Source organism: Pelobates fuscus, chromosome 8, assembly GCF_036172605.1.
Source record: "Pelobates fuscus isolate aPelFus1 chromosome 8, aPelFus1.pri, whole genome shotgun sequence".
In the NCBI taxonomy this organism is placed as follows: Eukaryota; Metazoa; Chordata; class Amphibia; order Anura; family Pelobatidae; genus Pelobates; species Pelobates fuscus.
The window spans coordinates 46,417,646-46,441,322 of record NC_086324.1 but is presented as its reverse complement, the minus strand read 5'-3'; the positions used below and the strand labels follow the sequence as shown (position 1 = coordinate 46,441,322).

Genomic DNA, 23,677 nt, shown 5'->3' with positions numbered 1-23,677 from the left:
ATGTGTCACATAAAATATATAAGTATTTCCATAGACTTTTGTAACCTTTTGTAAAGGATTGTGGGAAATAATCATCTGGAGAGCCATGGTCGCACAGCCCACTTAAGGAGCTAAACAAGCATGTATCAATGACTCATATTAACGTACTCTGTTATCTGGCCAAACATACCCTGGTAGTTGACTGAATGCAGAAATTATTTTGTTATGATAAAGCATCTGTTTCCCTTTCAGAGTCTAGAACATTGGAGCAACCTTAACGAGCAATTTTATTTTAGTCTCTATGACTGTGAGAGAATGATGTTGCTTCGTAGCATTTCAGAAAGACATAAAGGAGTACTCTGAGCACCATAACCACTGCAGCTCATTGACCACTAGGTTATAGTGAAAAGAGTCTTTAGGCACCAGTCCTCAGTTTGTGTCAAACCATTTTCTGCAAGTTAACTAAAGGGACACTGTAGGCACCCAGACCACTTCAGGGTATTGAAGTGGTCTGAGTGCAGTGTCTCAGGTCCCTTAACCCTGCAAAGGTAATTATTAACAATCAAAGTAGATTGTAAAAATTTTTTATAAAGTTCCACAAAATAACAAATGTAATGAATAAATAAAATAGTCCAAAATTGGTCCTACATGTTTCATCCTCTGCTAGGACTTCCTCAGGGACCCAATAGTAAAGTGGAAAAAGTGAAATAAATAATAACAGACAATTCAACACAGTAAAATACAGTAAAAAATTCCAAAATGGGAAACAAGATTGTACATTAGGACTACCCCACAGGAAAGCATTGAAGCAATGCTTTTCTATATGATTTTAGCTAATGCAGGTGATGAGAACACCCAGCGTCAGCTAGGCGGCCAAAAGTCACCTAACCACCTGGAAGACACAAGTGGTGGAGTTAACCCTGCAATGTAATTATTACCGTATCTCAATAACTGCAATAATTACAATTGCAGGGTTAAACTGACAGAGACAGTGCACCCAGATCTCTTCAACGAGCTGAAGTGGTCTGGGTGCCTATAGTGTCCCTTTAAATTTGAAATTCAATTAAAATATTCACTTTATTGAATAACCCTGAAGGCTTTGGTCATTTTATTTCCAATGCAGCTACACTGGATTTTCCAGCAATTCACAGTCTGGCAAATAACCTGTCCATATATAAAAAAAAAAATAAGAATGTTCAAAACAAAATCTACAGCACCGAATATGGCTTCCTTACAAAGATATTTCATCTTTCTTTGTTATTTTTACAGAAAGCAAATTCTTCTAAAGGTTATAATTATCGTTAATATCCTTCTGAGATAATAACTAGTCAAAGTACCATAGTGATTTCCAGTTCATTAGAGCAGTTGGTTTGTGTGATAAATATCACTCTTTTTGCTCTCTGGCCTTTACATTATTGCCCGGCAGGCAAACTAATTAGGGATTTTATGATTAGCAAAAGAGATAAACACAAGTAGATGATAAGCTTCAATTAGAACTTTCTAATAGAAAATTAGCAAACACTAATCCAACAGCAGATATGAATTATAGTGTCAAAGAGTGTTATCTTTCTTAAATTTGGCCAGATATTACATCCCAGGTATATTTACTTCAACTCTCAGACCAACAGATTGGTACTTTCACTCAAAAGGAAAATACATATGTAATCAAAATTATTCAACCCCCATTGAAAATCTGGCATATTGTATAAATGTACAGTCTTCCAGCTGTTTGCAATGAACAAAACAAGCCAAAGCAATCGAAATAGCTCAACTCAACAAAGGCTTCGAGTGGTTTACCAAAATTAAACTTACAATGCAACTTATAATGACTTCTCCAGTCTTGAAATTAAACAGGGAGATATACAACCATCTTCATTGTAATAAGAGGATCATATTGACTCACATAGGTTTTGGGTTTTTTTGACAGCTGACAAGCAAGCACTGGGCAGCCACGACAACGTTAACCCTAATGCCAGTTTTTTTTGTTTGTTTTTTAACAATTTGCTCACTGGGCGCGAGCAAATTGTTTGTATCTCTGAAATCGGTGCCCAGGTTTTGAGAATCCAGTTCCAGATTCTTGCCATATGTCAGAAGTCGTTCCAACTGAAATTCAGACCATATTTCAGCTCATTCGGATCCTTCTCTGCAAAGTCCGAACATTGTTAAATAGCGTTAACAATGTCCCGATCTTACATTCTGAATGGCCCTGTACAACATGGTTTTACCCGACTTAGTATGGGGCCTTTCTAAGTTCAGTCAATTACCCTGTATATCTTTTACAGCAAATTCTAGTTTTAGCCAGAGATATTGCCTCAGTATTTGTGTTATCATTACATATTCAAAGAAGCACAGACGAAAGGGGAAAGAAAATGCAAAACGCTTCTACAGAGACCTTAACATTTAAGCTGATACACAAATCTGTTATGCTCCCAGAGGAATGATGCGTAACCACAGAAATTTGTACTTGCATTGAAAAAATCCAAATGTTGGGAACCTTTTAACTTGAGGCTTGAGGCCTCTGAGAATGTATTTGAATATTACCACATTGTTATAGAAACTGCTGTGACCTGCAAAAGTATTAGAATATTTCTGTATTAATACTGTGGGGCTTGCCTGACTCAAATACTATTGTTTTACAACCTTTTTTTATTCAACTCATACACCAATGATATCAGGTTTATCCACTAAAGAGTAAAGTGTCAGGAATCTAAAACGCAGACCAGCCATGTCACACAGTGTTTCTGACTTTCACTCAATCCTCCTGATTTGACATATGCAGGTTTATTTGCTAAAGTGAGAATTTATTGTGCATTTCAAATTTAAGGCCAAAATAGCCAAACATAAAAAAAAAAAAATCTCAGGTATGCTTCGAGTTCGACAACTTTGGTCTAAAATTCAGTTTGAATTCTCAGACTTTTCCTCATTGCTCCCAATGTCCTGACAACCTGGCCTTGTCACCCATTGTTGGGAGGACTGAGGGAAAGTACACTGTGAGACTCTGTTTAATTTTGCTTGCAGTGAGCTGATAGTAAGTGCAAGGTGATTTAAAGATGTATTCCTGGCACAATCCCTCCCCCTTCCCCCCTCCACCCTCGCACCATCCCCCATCCCCGGTAAATAAAGGGTTAAAAATGCTCCGCCCCCTGTGACGTCCCGCAACAAGTGGGTGCTAATGCCGTGCGAGTGTTAGACTTCCCCTCAGGAAAGCATTGAATCAATGCTTTCCTATGGTGAAAAATCTGACGCTGTAGGCCCTCATGTAAAGCGTTAGGATGTCCAGTATCAGATACCAGGCCAAAGGTCAGTTTCGAAGAAAGCCCTCTAGTGGTTGTCTGGTAAAAAGCTCCTGGATGCAGACTGGAACTGCAATGTTTAACATTGCAGCACTAGGTGCAAAACAGACACTGCACCCGAACCACTTCAATGAGCTGAAGTGGTCTGGGTGCCTACAGTGTCCCTTTAAGCCCATACACTAACACTACAGCAGCGTTCAAGCGTGAGGCAGCCCTGATTGGCTGTCCTAATAGGCAGTTTGTCTCCTAGCACACATAAGCCAGACAAACAACAAACCGGTATGGCAGGACAACTCAAATTTTAGACAATTACCTTGTCAATGTATTTGCCAATGATGGGTAAATAAAATAAAGTAGTGCTAGTTTTAGTGATTATATAAATTGATTAGTAAAATGTCTCAATATGATTTAAAGAAAAACATTTGGGGGGAACCCCCACGAGGTAATAGTGTTTCCAGGGCCTCCTGGCACCATAACATCTTAATATAGATGAAGTTGGTTTGGTGCCTGGAGTGTCGCTTTAACCAATATATGATCTGGGCATAAGTGAGGATATCTAATATAAAAGAATTGCACAGTGGAGAGACTGGTAAGGCCACAAACAGCTTCCTTATCCATCTATATAAGCTAATCTAATATAAACATAAACATGTATGATCTGAGAATTGGATTCTGTTTCTGTCTCCTCAGCTCCTTTCCTAACTTCAGCATTATGTTACACAGATTTTAAATCATATGCTTTATTAGGATTAGTGTAATAGTTAGGTCCTGGTTCCACCCTGAGACTACATTTTCTAATGAGTGTTATGACACCATCCACCTACTGAGATAATGGACAAATCATGCAATATTTATATATATTATATATTAAAAACATAGGAGCACACATTATACCTCTTTGTTTTTTGTTTCCCTGTGCCCAAGGCTGCCGACAATCGTTATCCTTTGTCCCTGCATAATGAAAGTAAAAGGATATGACAAATTGTAAAAAAAAGAGGAAAATACTATGGAAAAAGACATGAAATTCGTATCTTGTAATATCTTTTTTATTGCACAGAATTTTGTAATGACAATCCTTCGGGAGAACCTCTATCAAAGTGTGCTTCATTTACGGTGATCAAAGCAATTTTCCCACAATTCTCACCTTTGATCCGTGATCTCGCGATGCTTTCTGTCAGTATTCCCGAACGTCCTGTCACATAGACAGAACTCTGGCGAAGCTATTGTCCTAACAGAATGAGAACAGTTTGTTCATTCATGTTAGAACGCATTTCGGGACTTTATTCGTATCGGAATTTCATTCATACGAATGAAACTCCGATCCTATTCGTGCCGTGGCTGCATCTTGCAGCTGCTTAGTAGATAGTTCCCTAATTCCCACGGTATCAGGGAGCTATCTACCAAAAGGCTGAGATGAAGTGGTCTGGGTGCCCATAGTGTCCCTTTATATAGGTGTGAGCTATAAAACACTGTTAAAAAGTAAAATCTGGGGGGGCGGGGCCTGACCATCATGGCCGCCGGACGTGTTTGCTGTGAGCTCCCTGCAACTGCCGCAGATTACCGCACTACTAAGGGGGATGCCAACCCCAAAACTTACCCAACCGGGTACCGAACCGACTCTAATGCCGGGGGAGAGCTCCGACCCGAACACAGGGACAAACGCGCCGGACCACGGCCAGACGCAGCACCGGCGGCCTACACACCTGCACACCAGGCGAGTCCAACGGAGGGTGGAAACGGCCGTTCCTCCAGCCGGGGACCGCGGGTAATGCATAAACCACACGTTCCCCCCCCCCCCCCCCCGGACCGGTGGGGGTTATCCCGGTCCACACAGCATGCCAGGCAACCTCACAAACATACTACCGCACAGACAGCCCGAGCAGGGCCCACCTAAGATGGCCGCCAGCCGGGAAAAGCTACAGTTACAAGCAAGCCAGGGGACCCAAGAGTGGCTGATCTCCTTCAATGCCAGATTTGAGGCACTGTGCCAAGACTTTTGGGAGCGACTTGACCACAGACCTCAGGTGACACTGACCCCTAATGTCTCAAGGCCCAAAAATGCCCCTACAGCGATTAATGTACCACTCACCCTAAAGCAGGGCACACCCCTATCCGCACCTCTTGCTACACGGGGGAAGGGAAATGCTGGACTCTATGCTGGATCTTCTTCCAAGCCGGGGACCCAAGTGGTGGTAATTCCCCACAGCCATCCATACACCCCAGGGGAGGTCTGTAACACGACAGACCCGGGGGACCACGATCCTGGTGAAGGGGTCAATGGAACACTGGCACGGGTGCCCGCACAGGCCTTGGGCCGAAGATGCATGGGACCACGCAGACCACGCAGACCCTCAAGCCGACGGCAGGACAGTGCACCTACTCCTCTCAGACAGGTCGCCTGGAGGGATGACGTGAGAACAGGGGTGCCGTGGCATAGACTGAATGCGGACACACAGGGACTACCACTCCAAGGGGTTGGCTGAAAGCTGCGCTCACACAAAGGAAGGCTGCACCGAATTGCTGACACCCAGCGGCGGCCGCGAATGCAACCCACTTCTCACGCCTTGATATGGTTGCTACTAGACTAACTAGACTAACTGATTCTCACTCGTTTTTCTTAATCTGACCGCCTACGTGAACCAGCTTCAATGGACGCATGCACTAGTAAATACCTGGTCAGGCTACCAACATGCTTGCAAAAACTTAATCTCATGATAAGAAATGTTTCACTTCTATTTACGTGTATGCCCAGTGGTCCCACAGCTCACTGGTATAAAGTTATTACCTAGCTAGTGCCTCGCGCTGCATAGAATCAGATGTGTCTCAATAATTTATAGCTAGCCTATTAATCTTGTTGACATGCCAACACATACCATGCGAGGTCATTGTCATTGCTTGTCTTGTGCCTGCATCTATTCTAACCCCTGTGTTGCTTTCAATTGTGAGCTTACTGTTTACTCATGTGTTACCAAATGTCTGATTTTATTAACTTAGCGAGTTACTAATCGGATCTTATGATCCAAAGCTTGTTTTTTCCAACTACAGTTTACCGACACCAAATTTTATAATCGTTCTTTATTTACTATTACACTGTACTATACCTGTTTCGATAATTAACATAACAAAAAAGTGGCATTACTGAACAAGGAAGTGTATTTCTTAGATGCAAATGTTGTATTAACCCCATTTTGTGAACAAACCGTACACTACCCTTTTATCTTCTGTATCCCATCACTTATGCCACAATAAAACAAAGATTGACAAAAAAAAAAGTAAAATCTGACTGTACATACGAGTATTAATATTGATGATGGAGTAATTAAATTATGCCAATTAGGGTTTATAAATAGCAGGGTCAGCATTTTTGGCGTCAGTGTGTGATGATGTCGCATGTTCCATATAATATTAACATAACCTATAGAACATTTTAATATGAGATAAGTGGAATACACAGTACATCTCCTAACTTTTTCAAAGGAATTAAAGCTTTAGCCGTTTGCAATAGCATGTGTATAGCAAAAAGACCAATTCAACCTGCTCTGCAAACATTGAGTTTCAATGCCAAGCGGATTTTTAGCTGTGCATCGTGGGAATGCAAGTATTAGCCCTAAAAATAACAATCACTCGGCAAAACGCCTTTGATGGCTCTCTTGTATTTATAACCTAAAAGAGACGGATTTTGATTTATTTCCCACTCTTGGCTCATAAACAAAATAGAACAACAACACACAACAAGACTTCATCAAACAACTACATAATATAAGCAATTATACATGTGTGCTGTAAGGGTTTATAAATTTACTATGGATTTTAGAATTTCAGTTGTTTTTTTACACAGTAATTTTTGAACATGGTGACAAAGTATAAGCAAGGTATCATGAGCATTTTTAGAGCATATAATATAACCATGCTGAACTTTTAAGAAACAAAAACAAATAATTAATTTACAGCACAAATACAGTAAAAAGGTGGGTGTCACTGCAAGGATGTATTTAAAAAAAATCTAAAAAGGAAAGATACTCACATTTGGATTGCAATGAATATTCTATTATTTATCTTTTTCTCACTGAAGTGGCCTGGGTGCACTGTGTCTGTCCCCTCAGCCCTGCAATGTAAAACGTTGCTCTTTCAGAGAAACTGCAATGTTTACAGTGTAGGGTTAAGACAGCCTCTAGTCTAGTGGCTTTTCCCCAGGCAGCCACTAGAGGCGCTTCCTGGCCTTTCACAGAGTTTGACTCTGTGAAATGACGCTGGACGTCCTCACGCTTTGCACTGAATCGATGCTTTCCTATAGGAGAGGACTAATGCGAGTGCGGCATTCACCGCGCATGCGCAATAGCTTCCCATCAACTGATGTTGGCAGAAGAGGAGTCTGATCCAGCACCAAGGGACTTTGGTGCTGGATTCAGGTAAGTCAAAAAACTGTCATTTAACTCTTCATTTGCCTTTACTTGTGGGGAGACCACAAGGCAGAGAAAGCAGAGTGACCCTTTTTATTCCTAACACTTAAGTTTTCCTTTAACTAATTTAAGTGAAATGTCAGGTGACAGAATAGCTGTAACATCAATTTTGCAATTCAATTAATACACACATCCTCCCCCTCCCCCCCTGCAACATCCTTGATTCTTTGCTCGTCTAGGCATAGCTTCAAGGAAATTTAAAATCTAGAATAGATGGAGTTTCATTTCCAGCATTTTAGAAGAGGACAATGTTTCTAACAATTACTCACATAGAGCTAAGATGGAGGTACCCATTTGTAGCATAAAGAAGTGAGAATTTATATATTTAATTTAATATTTTATACTTCACATCTATATTTGTTAAAAAAAAAAAAGGGATATGTAGACATAATATTTAAAATGCTAGGAAGTGATAGCTCCCCTTTTAAATAGAAATTAGCCTGAATTTGACAAATGCTGAGATAAGGCCCAATGGTGGTGCTTTAGAAAACGTATTGCTGGAGTCGAATCGGAATCCCATTTTTAAATAGAAATATTGCATAACAAATTATTACGTAATAAATTATTCAAATGCAGCAGTTTATACATGGAGGTCTTTGAGGACATTGCAAATCAGCTGAATATTACTCTGAAGCAATCCGGCCCTGAAACATTTATTAGGAATGAACCTTTTGCAGTGTTTTCAGAAAAGGGTACTGCACAGTTCAGGAGACAAGAACTCACTGTCTGACCAGCAAATAGCCATCTGTAAGTACTCTGCAGAGGATCCAAGTGACAAAAATGTAAACAGGTATCTCTACAGTAAATGTGACTATTAGAGTTGGGGCTGTGCATGGTCAAACATATTGCTGAGACGAAAACATTATACCAGAGAGACTTAACTCCTAAATTAATAGAGAACAGAATGTATCCCCTAAGTATCTATTGTGCTGATATTTTCCGGTCTGTATGATTTTTTACAGACATGTGCGGCACTGGAAGAAAGATGATTAAACTCACCTTTTACATTGATTACAGTGGGGCCAGGGCCTAAACATTGCTTTCACAGCTATGGTGTCAGGAATCTATGTTTGTAATCCTGTCACTATAGTGTTCCTATAACTTTGACACCAACTATGGGGCAAGGTAACCACTACATGTGTCATTAAGTGTTTTGAAGGGTTACTCCAGCCACAAAACAGTATTTTAAGAAATGTATTATTAGGGGGCACTTTTCCGATCATATCTGCTCACAATAATGACCATGAATACAGCAAAATAGAATGAGCGAGCTTGGCCTGGTACACGTACCGAAAGCAACATTCTTTTCAAAAACCCAGAAAAACCTAGATGTGTGGAAAAGTCTAAAAATACACTTCTCATAAACTCAAGGTAAAAAAAGAAGTTAAGTACTGATGTGCGTAGTACTGACAGAAAGCAATATTACAAGAGAGTAAACAAATTGTGACTCATATTTAAGAAATCTAGTTATTATAGCACATTACACAATGAGGGGAATGTGGGCATAAGCAACCTTAAAGGACCACTATAGGCACCCAGACCACTTCAGCTCAATGAAGTGGTCTGGGTGCCAGGTCCATCTAGGGTTAACTTAACCCTTTCTTCTATAAACATAGCAGCTCAATGAAGTGGTCTGGGTGCCAGGTCCATCTAGGGTTAACCCTTTCTTCTATAAACATAGCAGTTTCTCTGAAAACTGCTATGTTTGCATTAGGGTTAATCCAGCCTCTAGGGGCTCTCATTGACAGCCGCTAGAGGCGCTTCCGCGCTTCTCACTGTGATTTTCACAGTGAGAAGACGCCAGCGTCCATAGGAAAGCATTGTGAATGCTTTCCTATGGACTGGCTGAATGCGCGTGCAGCTCCTGCCGCACATGCGCATTCAGCCGATGACGTCGCTATGGAGGAGGAGAGGAGGAGGAGTGTTCCCCGCCCGGCGCAGGAGAAAGAGGTACGTTTAACCCCTTCCACCCCCTAGAGCCTGGCGGGAGGGGGACCCTGAGGGTGGGGGCACCCTCAGGGCACTATAGTGCCAGGAAAAAGAGTATGTTTTCCTGGCACTATAGTGGTCCTTTAACTAAAAAGGATGGACAACATGATAAATAAAGAACGAAGCCACAAACTAGTAATGAGAAGTGGGGGCTTACAACAAAATGGCAGTTTTTCTGGTTACCCAAAGTTTAGGTTAATTTAATATTATAGCTTGAAAAAGGGGATGGAAGTTGCACCTTCGAGTTAAACAGGCAATATGCAAAACAAACAAAAAAGAAAATACAATGGCAAAGTGTAGCCTAATACATAAATCAATATAACAATTCTTAATTTGAATAACCCACATACATTATGCTTTTGCAAGAAAATTTTAAATAAAAAAAGTAGGAAAAGGCAGGTGGGCGAGTCTTGAAGAGGGACTGTCCCTCCAACCTAGGGACACTTGTCAAGTATAACTGATCATTACTGTGTGATAAGTTTAAATGTCGTACGGGTCTAGCATAACAATGTTAAATAGTATGATCAATACTATGGATAGTTTTTTCTTTTACCTGCAGAGGATAGATTTCTATTCAGCTCATCAATATCATTCAATGTGGGAGTGTATTCAATAAAAAGTGAGTCACTGTGAAAGTTGCTTGGAATCTAAAATAGAAGAAATAGAAAAAAAAAATTGCAGACATTTTACTAATCGTAAGAAATATTACCAATTAAGCCGAACGAGTAAGCTGATCAAATCTCTTCTCCCTAGATTTCCTTACGTCTATCGGCTGCATAAACACTGCTGAAATAAACAACCTAATCATTTCAAGCACTTGTAGAACTGACAAATTTGACTTGTCTACAGGCGCTCGACTGATATTTCCCAACCTACAGACATAATCAGAATTATCTTTCAGACACATCCAGCTTTGCTATATATGCCAACAGCAAAAAAAACCTACACAGTACCATACAGCAATAGAACATTCTATTCTACAGTGATATAACATTCTATTCTACAGTGATATAACATTCTATTCTACAGTGATATAACATTCTATTCTACGGTGATATAACATTCTATTCTACAGTGATAGAACATTCTATTCTACAGTGATATAACATTCTATTCTACAGTGTTATAACATTCTATTCTACAGTGATATAACATTCTATTCTACTGTGATATAACATTCTATTCTACAGTGATATAACATTCTATTCTACAGTGTTATAACATTCTATTCTACAGTGTTATAACATTCTATTCTACAGTGTTATAACATTCTATTCTACAGTGATATAACATTCTATTCTACAGTGATATAACATTCTATTCTACAGTGTTATAACATTCTATTCTACAGTGTTATAACATTCTATTCTACAGTGTTATAACATTCTATTCTACAGTGTTATAACATTCTATTCTACAGTGTTATAACATTCTATTCTACAGTGTTATAACATTCTATTCTACAGTGATATAACATTCTATTCTACAGTGTTATAACATTCTATTCTACAGTGTTATAACATTCTATTCTACAGTGATATAACATTCTATTCTACAGTGATATAACATTCTATTCTACAGTGTTATAACATTCTGTTCTACAGTGTTATAACATTCTATTCTACAGTGTTATAACATTCTATTCTACAGTGATATAACATTCTATTCTACAGTGATAGAACATTCTAGTCTACAGTGATATAACATTCTATTCTACAGTGATATAACATTCTATTCTACAGTGTTATAACATTCTATTCTACAGTGATATAACATTCTATTCTACAGTGATATAACATTCTATTCTACAGTGATATAACATTCTATTCTACAGTGTTATAACATTCTATTCTACAGTGTTATAACATTCTATTCTACAGTGATATAACATTCTATTCTACAGTGATATAACATTCTATTCTACAGTGTTATAACATTCTATTCTACAGTGTTATAACATTCTATTCTACAGTGTTATAACATTCTATTCTACAGTGTTATAACATTCTATTCTACAGTGTTATAACATTCTATTCTACAGTGTTATAACATTCTATTCTACAGTGTTATAACATTATATTCTACAGTGATATAACATTCTATTCTACAGTGTTATAACATTCTATTCTACAGTGTTATAACATTCTATTCTACAGTGATATAACATTCTATTCTACAGTGATATAAAATTCTATTCTAAAGTGATATAACATTCTATTCTACAGTGTTATAACATTCTATTCTACAGTGATAACATTCTATTCTACTGTGATATAACATTCTATTCTACAGTGTTATAACATTCTATTCTACAGTGATATACCATTCTATTCTACAGTGTTATAACATTCTATTCTACAGTGTTATAACATTCTATTCTACAGTGATATAACATTCTATTCTACAGTGTTATAACATTCTATTCTACAGTGATATAACATTCTATTCTACTGTGATATAACATTCTATTCTACAGTGATATAACATTCTATTCTACAGTGATATAACATTCTATTCTACTGTGATATAACATTCTATTCTACAGTGATATAACATTCTATTCTACAGTGATATAACATTCTATTCTACTGTGATATAACATTCTATTCTACAGTGTTATAACATTCTATTCTACAGTGATATACCATTCTATTCTACAGTGATATACCATTCTATTCTACAGTGTTATAACATTCTATTCTACAGTGTTATAACATTCTATTCTACAGTGTTATAACATTCTATTCTACAGTGTTATAACATTCTATTCTACAGTGATATAACATTCTATTCTACTGTGATATAACATTCTATTCTACAGTGATATAACATTCTATTCTACAGTGATAGAACATTATATTCTACAGTGTTATAACATTCTATTCTACTGTGATATAACATTCTATTCTACAGTGATATAACATTCTATTCTACAGTGATATAACATTCTATTCTACAGTGATATAACATTCTATTCTACTGTGATATAACATTCTATTCTACTGTGATATAACATTCTATTCTACAGTGTTATAACATTCTATTCTACAGTGATATACCATTCTATTCTACAGTGATATACCATTCTATTCTACTGTGATATAACATTCTATTCTACAGTGATATAACATTCTATTCTACAGTGATATAACATTCGATTCTACAGTGTTATAACATTCTATTCTACAGTGTTATAACATTCTATTCTACAGTGTTATAACATTCTATTCTACAGTGATATAACATTCTATTCTACAGTGTTATAACATTCTATTCTACAGTGTTATAACATTCTATTCTACAGTGTTATAACATTCTATTCTACAGTGATATAACATTCTATTCTACAGTGTTATAACATTCTATTCTACAGTTTTATAACATTCTATTCTACAGTGTTATAACATTCTATTCTACAGTGATATAACATTCAATTCTACAGTGTTATAACATTCTATTCTACAGTGATATAACATTCTATTCTACAGTGTTATAACATTCTATTCTACAGTGTTATAACATTCTATTCTACAGTGATATAACATTCTATTCTACTCTGATATAACATTCTATTCTACAGTGTTATAACATTCTATTCTACAGTGATATAACATTCTATTCTACAGTGTTATAACATTCTATTCTACAGTGTTATAACATTCTATTCTACAGTGTTATAACATTCTATTCTACAGTGTTATAACATTCTATTCTACAGTGATATAACATTCTATTCTACTGTGATATAACATTATATTCTACAGTGTTATAACATTCTATTCTACAGTGATATAACATTCTATTCTACAGTTTTATAACATTCTATTCTACAGTGTTATAACATTCTATTCTACAGTGATATAACATTCAATTCTACAGTGTTATAACATTCTATTCTACAGCAATAGAACATTCTATTCTACAGTGATATAACATTCTATTCTACAGCAATAGAACATTCTATTCTACAGTGATATAACATTCTAGTCTACAGTGATATAACATTCTAGTCTACAGTGATATAACATTCTAGTCTACAGTGATAGAATATTCTAGTCTACAGTGATATAACATTCTATTCTACAGTGATATAACATTCTATTCTACAGCAATAGAACATTCTATTCTACAGTGATAGAACATTCTAGTCTACAGTGATATAACATTCTATTCTTTGAAATTGGGTTTAATTAATATGTTAAAAGGAGAATTGCAAGATGGAAAAATAGAAATTTCAAAAGGAAGTACAAAATGTAAGCCAAAAAATGAAGCTTAAAAATTAGTAGAGTTGGAAAATGCTCCCAATTTAGGCTTTAATTTAATTAATTTAAAATCATCACAATCTATTAAAAAAAACTTTTTTCATAAGTCACCATTAAAGGGTTATTCCAACCTTGCTTTAGTCTATGTTTTTAAAGTATAATGCCTATTGGGCATTCTACTGTAGATCCTCCGCCACACCCTGCCCTATAACTAAAAAATAACTCATAAAATAAAGATTTACTTACCTGGATTCCAGCACTGAGTGAAATCCTTTTTGTGAAGTCATTCCATGTCCAATCATAGGCTTCCTATAGAGAAGTCTGTGATTGGACTGTTTTGCTGACTCAGAACGGATGTGCACACTCTGGGCTGGAAGACATTTAACTAAATGACAAGTGGCGGGAGGGTGTGTGCATGGGGAGGGATGAAGGTTTTTTGTTTTTTTTAAACAACCAATTTCTTCAACGACAAAAATTGGAAGGGAGTGCACAGTGGGTAGTTGGCAGGGGAGAGCCCCTGCAAAGGAGAATATATTTACATTTGTCTAGTAACAACAGACAAACTATACACAGAATTCAAATTAGGCAGCCTAAATCATGTGTGCCAGGGGTACAACAAGCCCCAGCACAAAAATGTTGATCACTTAGTATAGGAAGTGTTTGAAGCTGAAACACTGCAGAGCCAGACTCCTACCAACATGACCACTTCAAATCACTGAAAGGATCACTATAGTGTCAGGAAAACAAATCCTCCACCCTCAGGGTCCCGTGGTGCTGAAGGGGTTAAAACCCCTTCAGTTACTCACCTTCTTCCACTGCCGGGCTCCTCCCCAGCCGACGTCATGCTCCCCCGTCTGACGTCAGCAGAGCGGAATACGCATGCGCGGCAATACCGTGCGCGCATTCAGAGTGTCCATAGGAAAGCATTTTTCAATGCTTTCTTATGGACGCTCTGCGTGATGGAGGCATATTATGCCTCCAGCGTCGCAGGTGCGTCTCTAGTGGCTGTCCAGACCACTTCATTGAGCTGAAGTGGTCTGGGTGACTATAGTGTCCCTTGAAGTGATCAAGATGGTTAGAGTAACCCTTTAACCCCTTAAGGACCAAACTTCTGGAATAAAAGGGAATCATGACATGTCATGTGTCCTTAAGGGGTTAATATCAATGGGGATTTTTCTAGATAAATCGTTTGAAAAACAATTCCAACAGATTGAGATAATTTGAAATGCTAACCCAATAAATTAAATCAAGGCAATTTTCTTTTATTAAGTTTAATTATTAAGTTTATTAAGTTTATAAATGTCAATACTCTGCAAGTCCCAATTAAGTCCCTTATTATTGTATTTGTTTATTAACTTCTTTATGTCACAGTAGTTAGGGTAGGGATAGGACAAATACATTTAATTGAAAAAAAATACAAAGGAGTTAGATTTGCATTAAAATAAAATTACTATTATGCAAGAACTGCTTCTGCTGCAAAAGCTGAGTTGGTCTAGGTTATTCAACCAATGCTTCTCATAGACAGCACTTGATCAACAGAGTGCTACGATTTTCTGCGCATGCACACTACCCTCCCAATGCTTCCCCATGGGAAAGTGATCATGTGGAAGCATTGGATTGGCTGAGATCATCAAGATCAATGATCTCAGCCGAGGAGGTGGGGAGACCTTGGTGAGACCAGTTCGCCTTTTAGTTCTTAAGCGATTACAGGGATGGGAGGACACTATGGCATTAGTAAAACATTGTTGTATTTCAAACTCTACAGTGTTCCTTTAATAATTTTAATAGCCCCAGCCTGTCATCAATGGTTGGGGACTAGGCGGGGACATTAGACCCTCCACCCCCAGGTTTATAATAGTTAGAGCCCACATCTGGCACCACTGAGTAGTGACTAGGGGGACAAGTGGTGGGGCATGGGAAATTATGTTGGAGCCACTGGGTGTTTGCTGTTCAGCGCACATGCCCCCACTCTTGTAATGTCAAGAAGTAGCATGGGGGAGGTTTAAACAAATCTAATGCACTTGATGCAATTGTGTTATGCTTTATGGTCACTTACAGGATTATTCACCAATGTGAGAATACAAAAGTGTCAAACCAGAAAAATTCTGTAAGTCGGCTATGCTTACATTTTGGCTTAACGGGCTGTAAATATTAAATTCCCTTTAAATACTCACTATAGTAAATAGCCCCATTGGTCGTTTTGCCCCCAGAAATAGGATCCCGGCGATTAAACCCAGGACAATGGGACAGGAGCCCAGATTTAGGACTGCCCCAATGAATTTGGGACTGTTGGGAGGTAATCCATAGAAAGATTAAGTGCATTGAATCCGGACCTTTCAGCAGCAGTAAACCTTATAAAAAATCATAGTACATTTCCCACAACACAGATCAATCTTAAGGCTTTTTATAGATTTTTTTTCTAACAGTATAATGTATTGATGATTCTACTTTACAAATGATCAGCATTTTGTGAAACAAATGTAACAGTGTATTTCGATACCGCTACAGGACTGTCTGATTCATTATTCACTTAAAATGCTATTTTAGATTAGTTTTAGTAAGTGAAATGTGTCTCTTTTCTAAACAAACTACCCTGTTACTTTCTGCGGCTTCAATTTTAAATGTCGTAAAAATGCTGACTTTAGAAATGTGTCATTATAATGAAAAGACGGAGTTGGAATTAGAGCTCAGTTTATAATAACTCACAGCACAGTGCAAACTATTGTAATATTGTGAGTACAGCCCCAGGTAGTAATCCCTTCACTATAGGGTTAGACATTTAAAGTTAGGGGGAGTTTCAGGTTATCAGCACCCTGCAAAACAATGGCACGATTTATTGTTACTGTCTTCAATCATGAGATTTGAACCCTGATCTTGGTATGTTGTCAACTGTGAGCTTTTTCATTTGTCTTTGTTCCTGTACTGGAATCATCTGCTATCATTAAATTTATAATAGGTAGATGATATTGCAGGTAGATGGTTGAAAGCTAACTGATAAATCAAAGAGCCAACCCTTTGACGAGAGTGGAGTTGGAGATTAACTCCATTCTGGCAACCTCAGACCCTCTTGATTATTCTGCCTACTGTATTCAGCCATGCAACTTACTGTTAGTTATTCTCTGTTAATTTAGCGTTAAAGAGAACTTGTCATGATAGATTCTCGTTCTGAGATAACATGTCCAGAGGCAATGAATGCATAATTTATTATGACTCCAACATACTGGTGTCATTCCAATACTCTTATAGCATGAGTGAGAAGCTCTTGTAGTAATCACAGCAACTACAGTGCACGCAACGTAGTTGCTGTGATGTAGAGCGAGAGAACTACCTGTAAAAGTGAGTCCTATGCTGTCCTCTGTCAGAAAATGTTTTCAGCATAGCAAGCTAAGGTGCAGAATTGATTGAGACATTTTTAGAGGACTGTATCATAAAATCTACATATATGCCAACACTTCTTCCTTGTGGATGAACTTTGATGTATTTTAATATACTATTAAGTTGTGTGTACAATGATAAGTGCACTTTAATCATCACATCCTGACTCCTTCTTGAAAACACAAATAAAGAAGACAGAATGAAGAATGGTTAAATGAACACACAAACCTAAGACTGGTGAAGCAGGCATTAGCTCATTGGCTGACAGCATTTACCGAACGCTCTTAGCCAATGAGTTAGCACAGCAGAACTTAGCTCCAGAGAGCTAACAGAAGCTCTGAAACAGGAGCTGTAGTGCAGGTGAGGATTGACACCTGGCAAAATCCAGGTAAGAAATCAAACCATTGAAAAACAGTGTGACTACTCACCTACAGGGGAGGGCTCTAGACCACTCATGGAACCATAACCACTACAGTGAGTTGTTTTAAATAAATAATGTATCCTATATTAGTACCCACAGATTACTAATGGGTAAGGACCATCTAATACCTTTCTACAGATCTTATCTTGTAAATTTAAGTTAATGCAATGTTAAAGAACATTTCAGGATGATTTACACAGAAATTATAAATTATATTCTATTTGGTTCTTATCAGCATACTGAGTCTTCCAAATAAAATATTCAACACTGTGAAAAAGATAATTGGTTTTGTAAAAAAACTAAAATTAAGAAAATAAAAGGAGAATAAGAGAAGTGGCTTCTGCTGACTGGCGTTATATACTAAACTAATTATCGTTTGCCCAAGGTCATTCCGTCCACAGTCACTCTGTTCTCCGACCACTAACACAAAATTAGTTTATAAGCCAAATATGATGACACAGCTGCTAGAATGCCGTATTCCCCAGACTGCCATCAGACAGACACTCACTAAATCGCCATTACTTCAGACAAGGAAAATTGCTATCTTTGTTTCCTTTTCTGTGTTGTCCAAACAGCTGGTAAATTACAATGCGAGAAAAAAAATAACAATAGTTATAAAACAAAATTATAGAATTGGAGACTGGTGACAATCACTCAGCCCAGCTTGTCTGCACATCATCGGATTTTCTGTAACATGTCAGCCTGACAACTGTAACAATTTACCCATTTTTAATTCCTTGAGGCCATGGCTTGCGTCAATCCTTATAAATCATTGCTTATCATGTCATTGTTCCAAAATCCTTTGAGTGCCAGCCTTGTTTTGCAATGCAGTGGGCACACCACTGGCACTTAAAGGGTTAGGGGGTTAAACCGAAGTTCATATGGTATTTTTTTTTACCAATAAAGATGTTAATTTGTTTTAAATTTAGTATAAACAAACACATGACCGAATTACTAGTGTGAAATTTACAAGATATCTGGTAAAAATAAAATATTATATATTATATATATATATATATATATATATATATATATATATATATATATATATATTAGATTTTATTTTTTATTTTTCCTGTTTATTTTTTTTTATATTTTTCTCTTTTTTCTTTTGTGTGCCTTTCCACTGAGTCCTGTATCTATTATTGATTCATTTCAATAAGCATTTCCCAATGGTAAAAATAAAAGACCATTATATTGGCCATAAAAATCATTTTTACATCTTTTATAGAAGCAAATATTTTAGGCAAGCTATGGATTTTTAAATAATATGATATTTTAATGAGCATTTTTACACCCATCCCAAGGCCAAGTTTTCCCACGTGCCCTTATATGAAGCTGTTTAATTACACTGTTCACATCTTTTAGGGAGGGGCATGCGCGGAGAGAGTCTTTGTCTTCTAAGGGGCACAGAGTCTAAACACGTGAATAATCTTTCAGGGTTATCCACTAAATTGGCAAATGTGGATAAATGACAAGGGAATAACACATTTTAGACCGAAATAGCTGTTCTGGAAAACAAGTGAACTGTAGAAATACCCAGTTTAGCCTAAAAATTTCAATTCCCTAGTCCAGGCATAGGCAACCTTCGGCACTCCAGATATTTTGGACTACACCTCCCATGATGATTTGCCAGCATTATAGGTGTAAGAGCATTATGGGGGATGTAGTCCACAACATGTGGAGTGCCAAAGGTTGCCTACCCCTGCCCTAGTCCATTATTCGCATAAGCAAGTTTCCTGCATAACTCTGTGTATAGCTAATTTATATCTCAATTAAGGGGCACTTTAACCACTATAGCTCAGAAAAGATGGCTATCCACCTGGTTTGTATTAAACATTGTGCATCCATTTGTTATTTGACATAACGCAGCCCCATTTCCATCTTGATAAATTAACTTCTTCATTAGCCCCTTCAACTTTGGGTGGCAATAATAGGATGGGTAGATCATATAACTTTGGTTGGAGTGCAGCAAAGTCAAGTATAATATACCTTTGCAGCAATTCCACATCCAGGGTGACGTTATGTGTAGTTTATAAAAATATATATGTTTTAAATCCACAACCTAACTTTACAAGTAAAGAAAAATTGGAATCCATGCCATGATTTAATTTGAAATTGTTAAAGTGTTGTTATAACCTTTTCGTTTATAACCCTTTTCTAGCTTTATTCTGCACTATTAGGCGCAAGTAACCAGCCCCCAAGTAGTCCAATTTCCTCTATGAGACGCATTTGATTGGACAGTGTTCCCCAGCTCAGAGCGCATGCGCATGGTCTGAGCTGTGGAAGGGAGGAAGGGCTTGCATTAAATATATATATATATATAAGCCAGTGCTTTAAATGGAGGGAGGCGTTAGGGATGGGAGGGAGTAGACTTTTAAGCTTTCTCTTACACGTGTGCTCCCACCTGTCACCAGCGTACCACGCACGTTGACAACAAACATCATTTGTGCACAGAATTCACATTAGACAGCCTGGAAAAGAGGTCTAGTCTGTCTGTCTGCAAAGTGAGGGGGTAAATGCCCATAGCGTAGAACTACAGTTTTTTTCTGTATGTGCAGCAAACATTGCACATAACTTGCACATATAGATTCCTACCACCATGAGCACTTCTAAAAGCAGCATTGGGAATGGTGGTTGCAATAACCCTTTAAGTAAATTGTTATAGTCTGTTAATTCATGTATTTATGTCTTTGTATAAATGTATAACAATGTTACTTTGGAACTGCTAGATTATTGTATACTGTTAACTATGCATCCTAAAATAAAACACTACTAAAACAAAAAACACAACTCATAACTATTAGTGTGCCTTCATCTTGCAAGGATCTCACACATGGCAGTGCTTGTGACAATTCCCTCACAATTTTAAAAAGATTACTACATTAAAAAATAAGTCTCTGAAAAAGCAAGCCTTTTTGTAAGTTAGCATTTGAAGGAAAGTTTAGATGTGAAGGAAATGTTTAATGTTATATATAATTAAACAAAAAATTAGACACATGGGGGGAATGAGACACATGGAGGTGTGGGAGGATGCGAGACATGGAGGGGCTGTGGAGGAATGAGACACATTGAGAGTTGTGGGTTGAGACACATGGAGGGGCTGGGGGAATGGAAATAGACACATAGAGTGGCTTGAGGGTAATGAGAAACATAGAGGGACTGGGGGGGAGGGAATGAGAAACATGGAGAGGCTGGAAGGGAGGGAATGAGATAAATGGAGGGGCTGGGGGGAATGAGACACATGGTGGGCTAGACGAGACATGGAGTGGTGGGGGGATGAGACACATGGATGTAAATAGAGGTATGAGACATATGGAGAGGCTGGGGGAGGAAAAGAGACACATAGAGGGGTTGGAGGGAAGGAATGAGACAAATGGAGGGGCTTGAGGGAGGGAATGAGACAAAAGGATGGACTGGGGGGAATGAGACACATGAAGGGACAGAGAGTGGAGGGAATGAGACACGTGGAGGGGTGGAGTGAATGAGATACATGGAGGAGCTGGGGGGGAAGGGGGAATAAGACACATGGGGGGTTCCCAAAGCAATATTCGCACCGGACCTGGTGGTTTCTAGTTACGCCTCTGGTTAGAGGTTTCACAAGCTGAAAATAGCCCTTGGGTGGAGTAAATGCTAATCCTGTTGAGAACAAGTGTAAGGTCTCACTGAGAGCAAATTAACCCTTTCGTCACTGTGACAGAGAACTGTTGCATGCACTGTTCTCCTCTTTGGCGATAAATGTTAACGGTAATTAATAAAGTGACACATGCTGGGGTCTGTGAGATATGAGGGAGGGGGAAACACATTTATTGCAAAACATTTGGTCCATAGGACATCATTAAAACCAGAGATTTTGGTAGTCTACTGACACAAACAATAATTACCTGCCTTAAGGACCCACCAGGTGGAAGAAGCGGCAGAGGAACATTAAGATGGACCATAGCCATTTTTAAGTGGGTCTTTATGTGTGTTAGGTAGAGTTACCGCTTTCTCAAATCATATGCTGGGGTCTCAAAGACCCCAGCAGGAATGTACTTATTATGAGATCTTGTATTTTTTCTTCTTTCAGTTTTTACTTTTTAGAGCAGCAAACAGTGGCAAAGTGTTGCTGTTTCAAGACAAAATTCATAGGCTGATTCCAGGTATTTTCCCGGCATTGTGCAAAACCTGCAATTATGCTGGGAAAATAGATCTGCTGGCCGAGTTGAGATACCCTAAAAAATACTGCAACCTGTGATAGAAAATACAACAGATCTTTAAACCAATTTCCCAGCCTAATCCTTTTTAGCTGCAGAAGTGCTCTTGACGTTGCTTAGTATTTTAACAAGTTAATATATATCAATTTATAAAGACATTTTATAAACACCAGCGGTATTTTAACGTGATGCAAATACAAATATTCACTTAAATATACATAAATTATAAAAACTGATACATTGTTAGTAAAATGTTTGCAGTATGAGCACATCTAGGAAGGTCTATGGACCAATCTAGAAGTACTTGGGTAGGAATACAGGAATGCTCCTATGAATCATCATGCAATTTAATCCATTATTCTACCCGAGGCTATGTCTGTGTTTACATAAAAATATACTGGAATACAGATTTAGGGGAAATTATTTAACCCCCTTAGTGCTGGTGTAGCGCATTATATACATCTTTATAACGGTATGCTTATTCCTCTGGAAAGCAAAGGATTAATTTAGCTGGGATGGTCACAATGATTAATTTGTGCTGCCTGCCAGAGCTCCGGATTTTGGAGTGATCTATTTTAAGAAAATGACTGCAGAAAAAAAAAAAAAAAAGTCGTTCCATGAAATGGCTTAGTGTTTCACGCAACCAAAGATATTTACAAGGATACGGAGTGCAAGGAAAAGTGAAACAGTAAAATGACCATTATTTGCCGAAAAACCCTGGGCCAATGACCCCTGAGCATTCCACAATATTATGTTTGTTCAGTAAAAGTTTACTACTTAAACTGAGAACTGTGGCAAACGAGAAACAGATTTGCACATCATGAATAAATATGAGTGTGGCCCAGTTAATATTGTAATGATTCCACCGCTTTATATACAAAACTGCAGGTAATGGCAAACAAAATCTTGTCAATAAACTTAAGAGGTGGAGAGGTCCTGCTTAAAATGAGCTTGCAGAGGTTCAGTGTGAACCCCAAACATCATTAATATTGCCAGTACATTAAAGGGCGCGGGTCCCCGTGTCCTTTGAAGGACAGCTACTCTGTGAATTCATGATTGCAGAGGAAGTGAGTATTTGAGCAGCCATTCTATGTGAAACTTTCAGAACTTAAAAACCGGGGCAGTAAACTAAATCCTGATTTGTTTTACTGAACCATGGTATAATAAAGGTGTCAGTTTATGCTTAAGTCTTTAATAGTGCCATTCCAAAGATTTAAGCACAATGAAATCATATTATAATTTTATCAGCATAACCAGGTCGGTTTTACAAACCGTCCTTAAATTATACAATCCTCACGTCTTATAATGTCTACTCACCGTTACACTATGGTACAGAATCAGATGATGTAAATCACTTTAAATATTAATCTGGATGACACCAATACCAACAGTATCCATTTCTAAGGATTCATACATTAACCTCCTAACAAAACACTGTAATCTTGTGTAACTCAATTACCATACAGTCCAGGGATCTCAAAGTCAATTTACGGGAGGCCACAAGCCACGTCAAGAGGGCTAAGGATTTATACTCCCAGACGTACATGCACATCCACAGATCCATACTCCCTTGCACACACATACAACTACACACACATACAAACTCCCATAAACACACACATACAGCTACCCACTCCCCTACACATTCACAAACAGAGCAACACACTCCCATACACACGCAACAAAATAATACAAATAAGGT

General features: G+C 37.9%; 1 protein-coding gene across 2 annotated transcripts in view; it reads right to left on the bottom strand.

Moving 5' to 3' along the window:
• Positions 1–23,677, bottom strand: part of OSBPL6 (oxysterol binding protein like 6) — a 223,032-nt gene that overhangs the window by 156,189 nt on the left and 43,166 nt on the right. For both annotated transcript variants that reach the window (XM_063429782.1, XM_063429781.1), the window contains exon 2: positions 4,167–4,223. The gene's annotated coding sequence lies outside the window, so the exon portion shown is untranslated. The remainder of the gene's footprint in view (positions 1–4,166; positions 4,224–23,677) is intronic.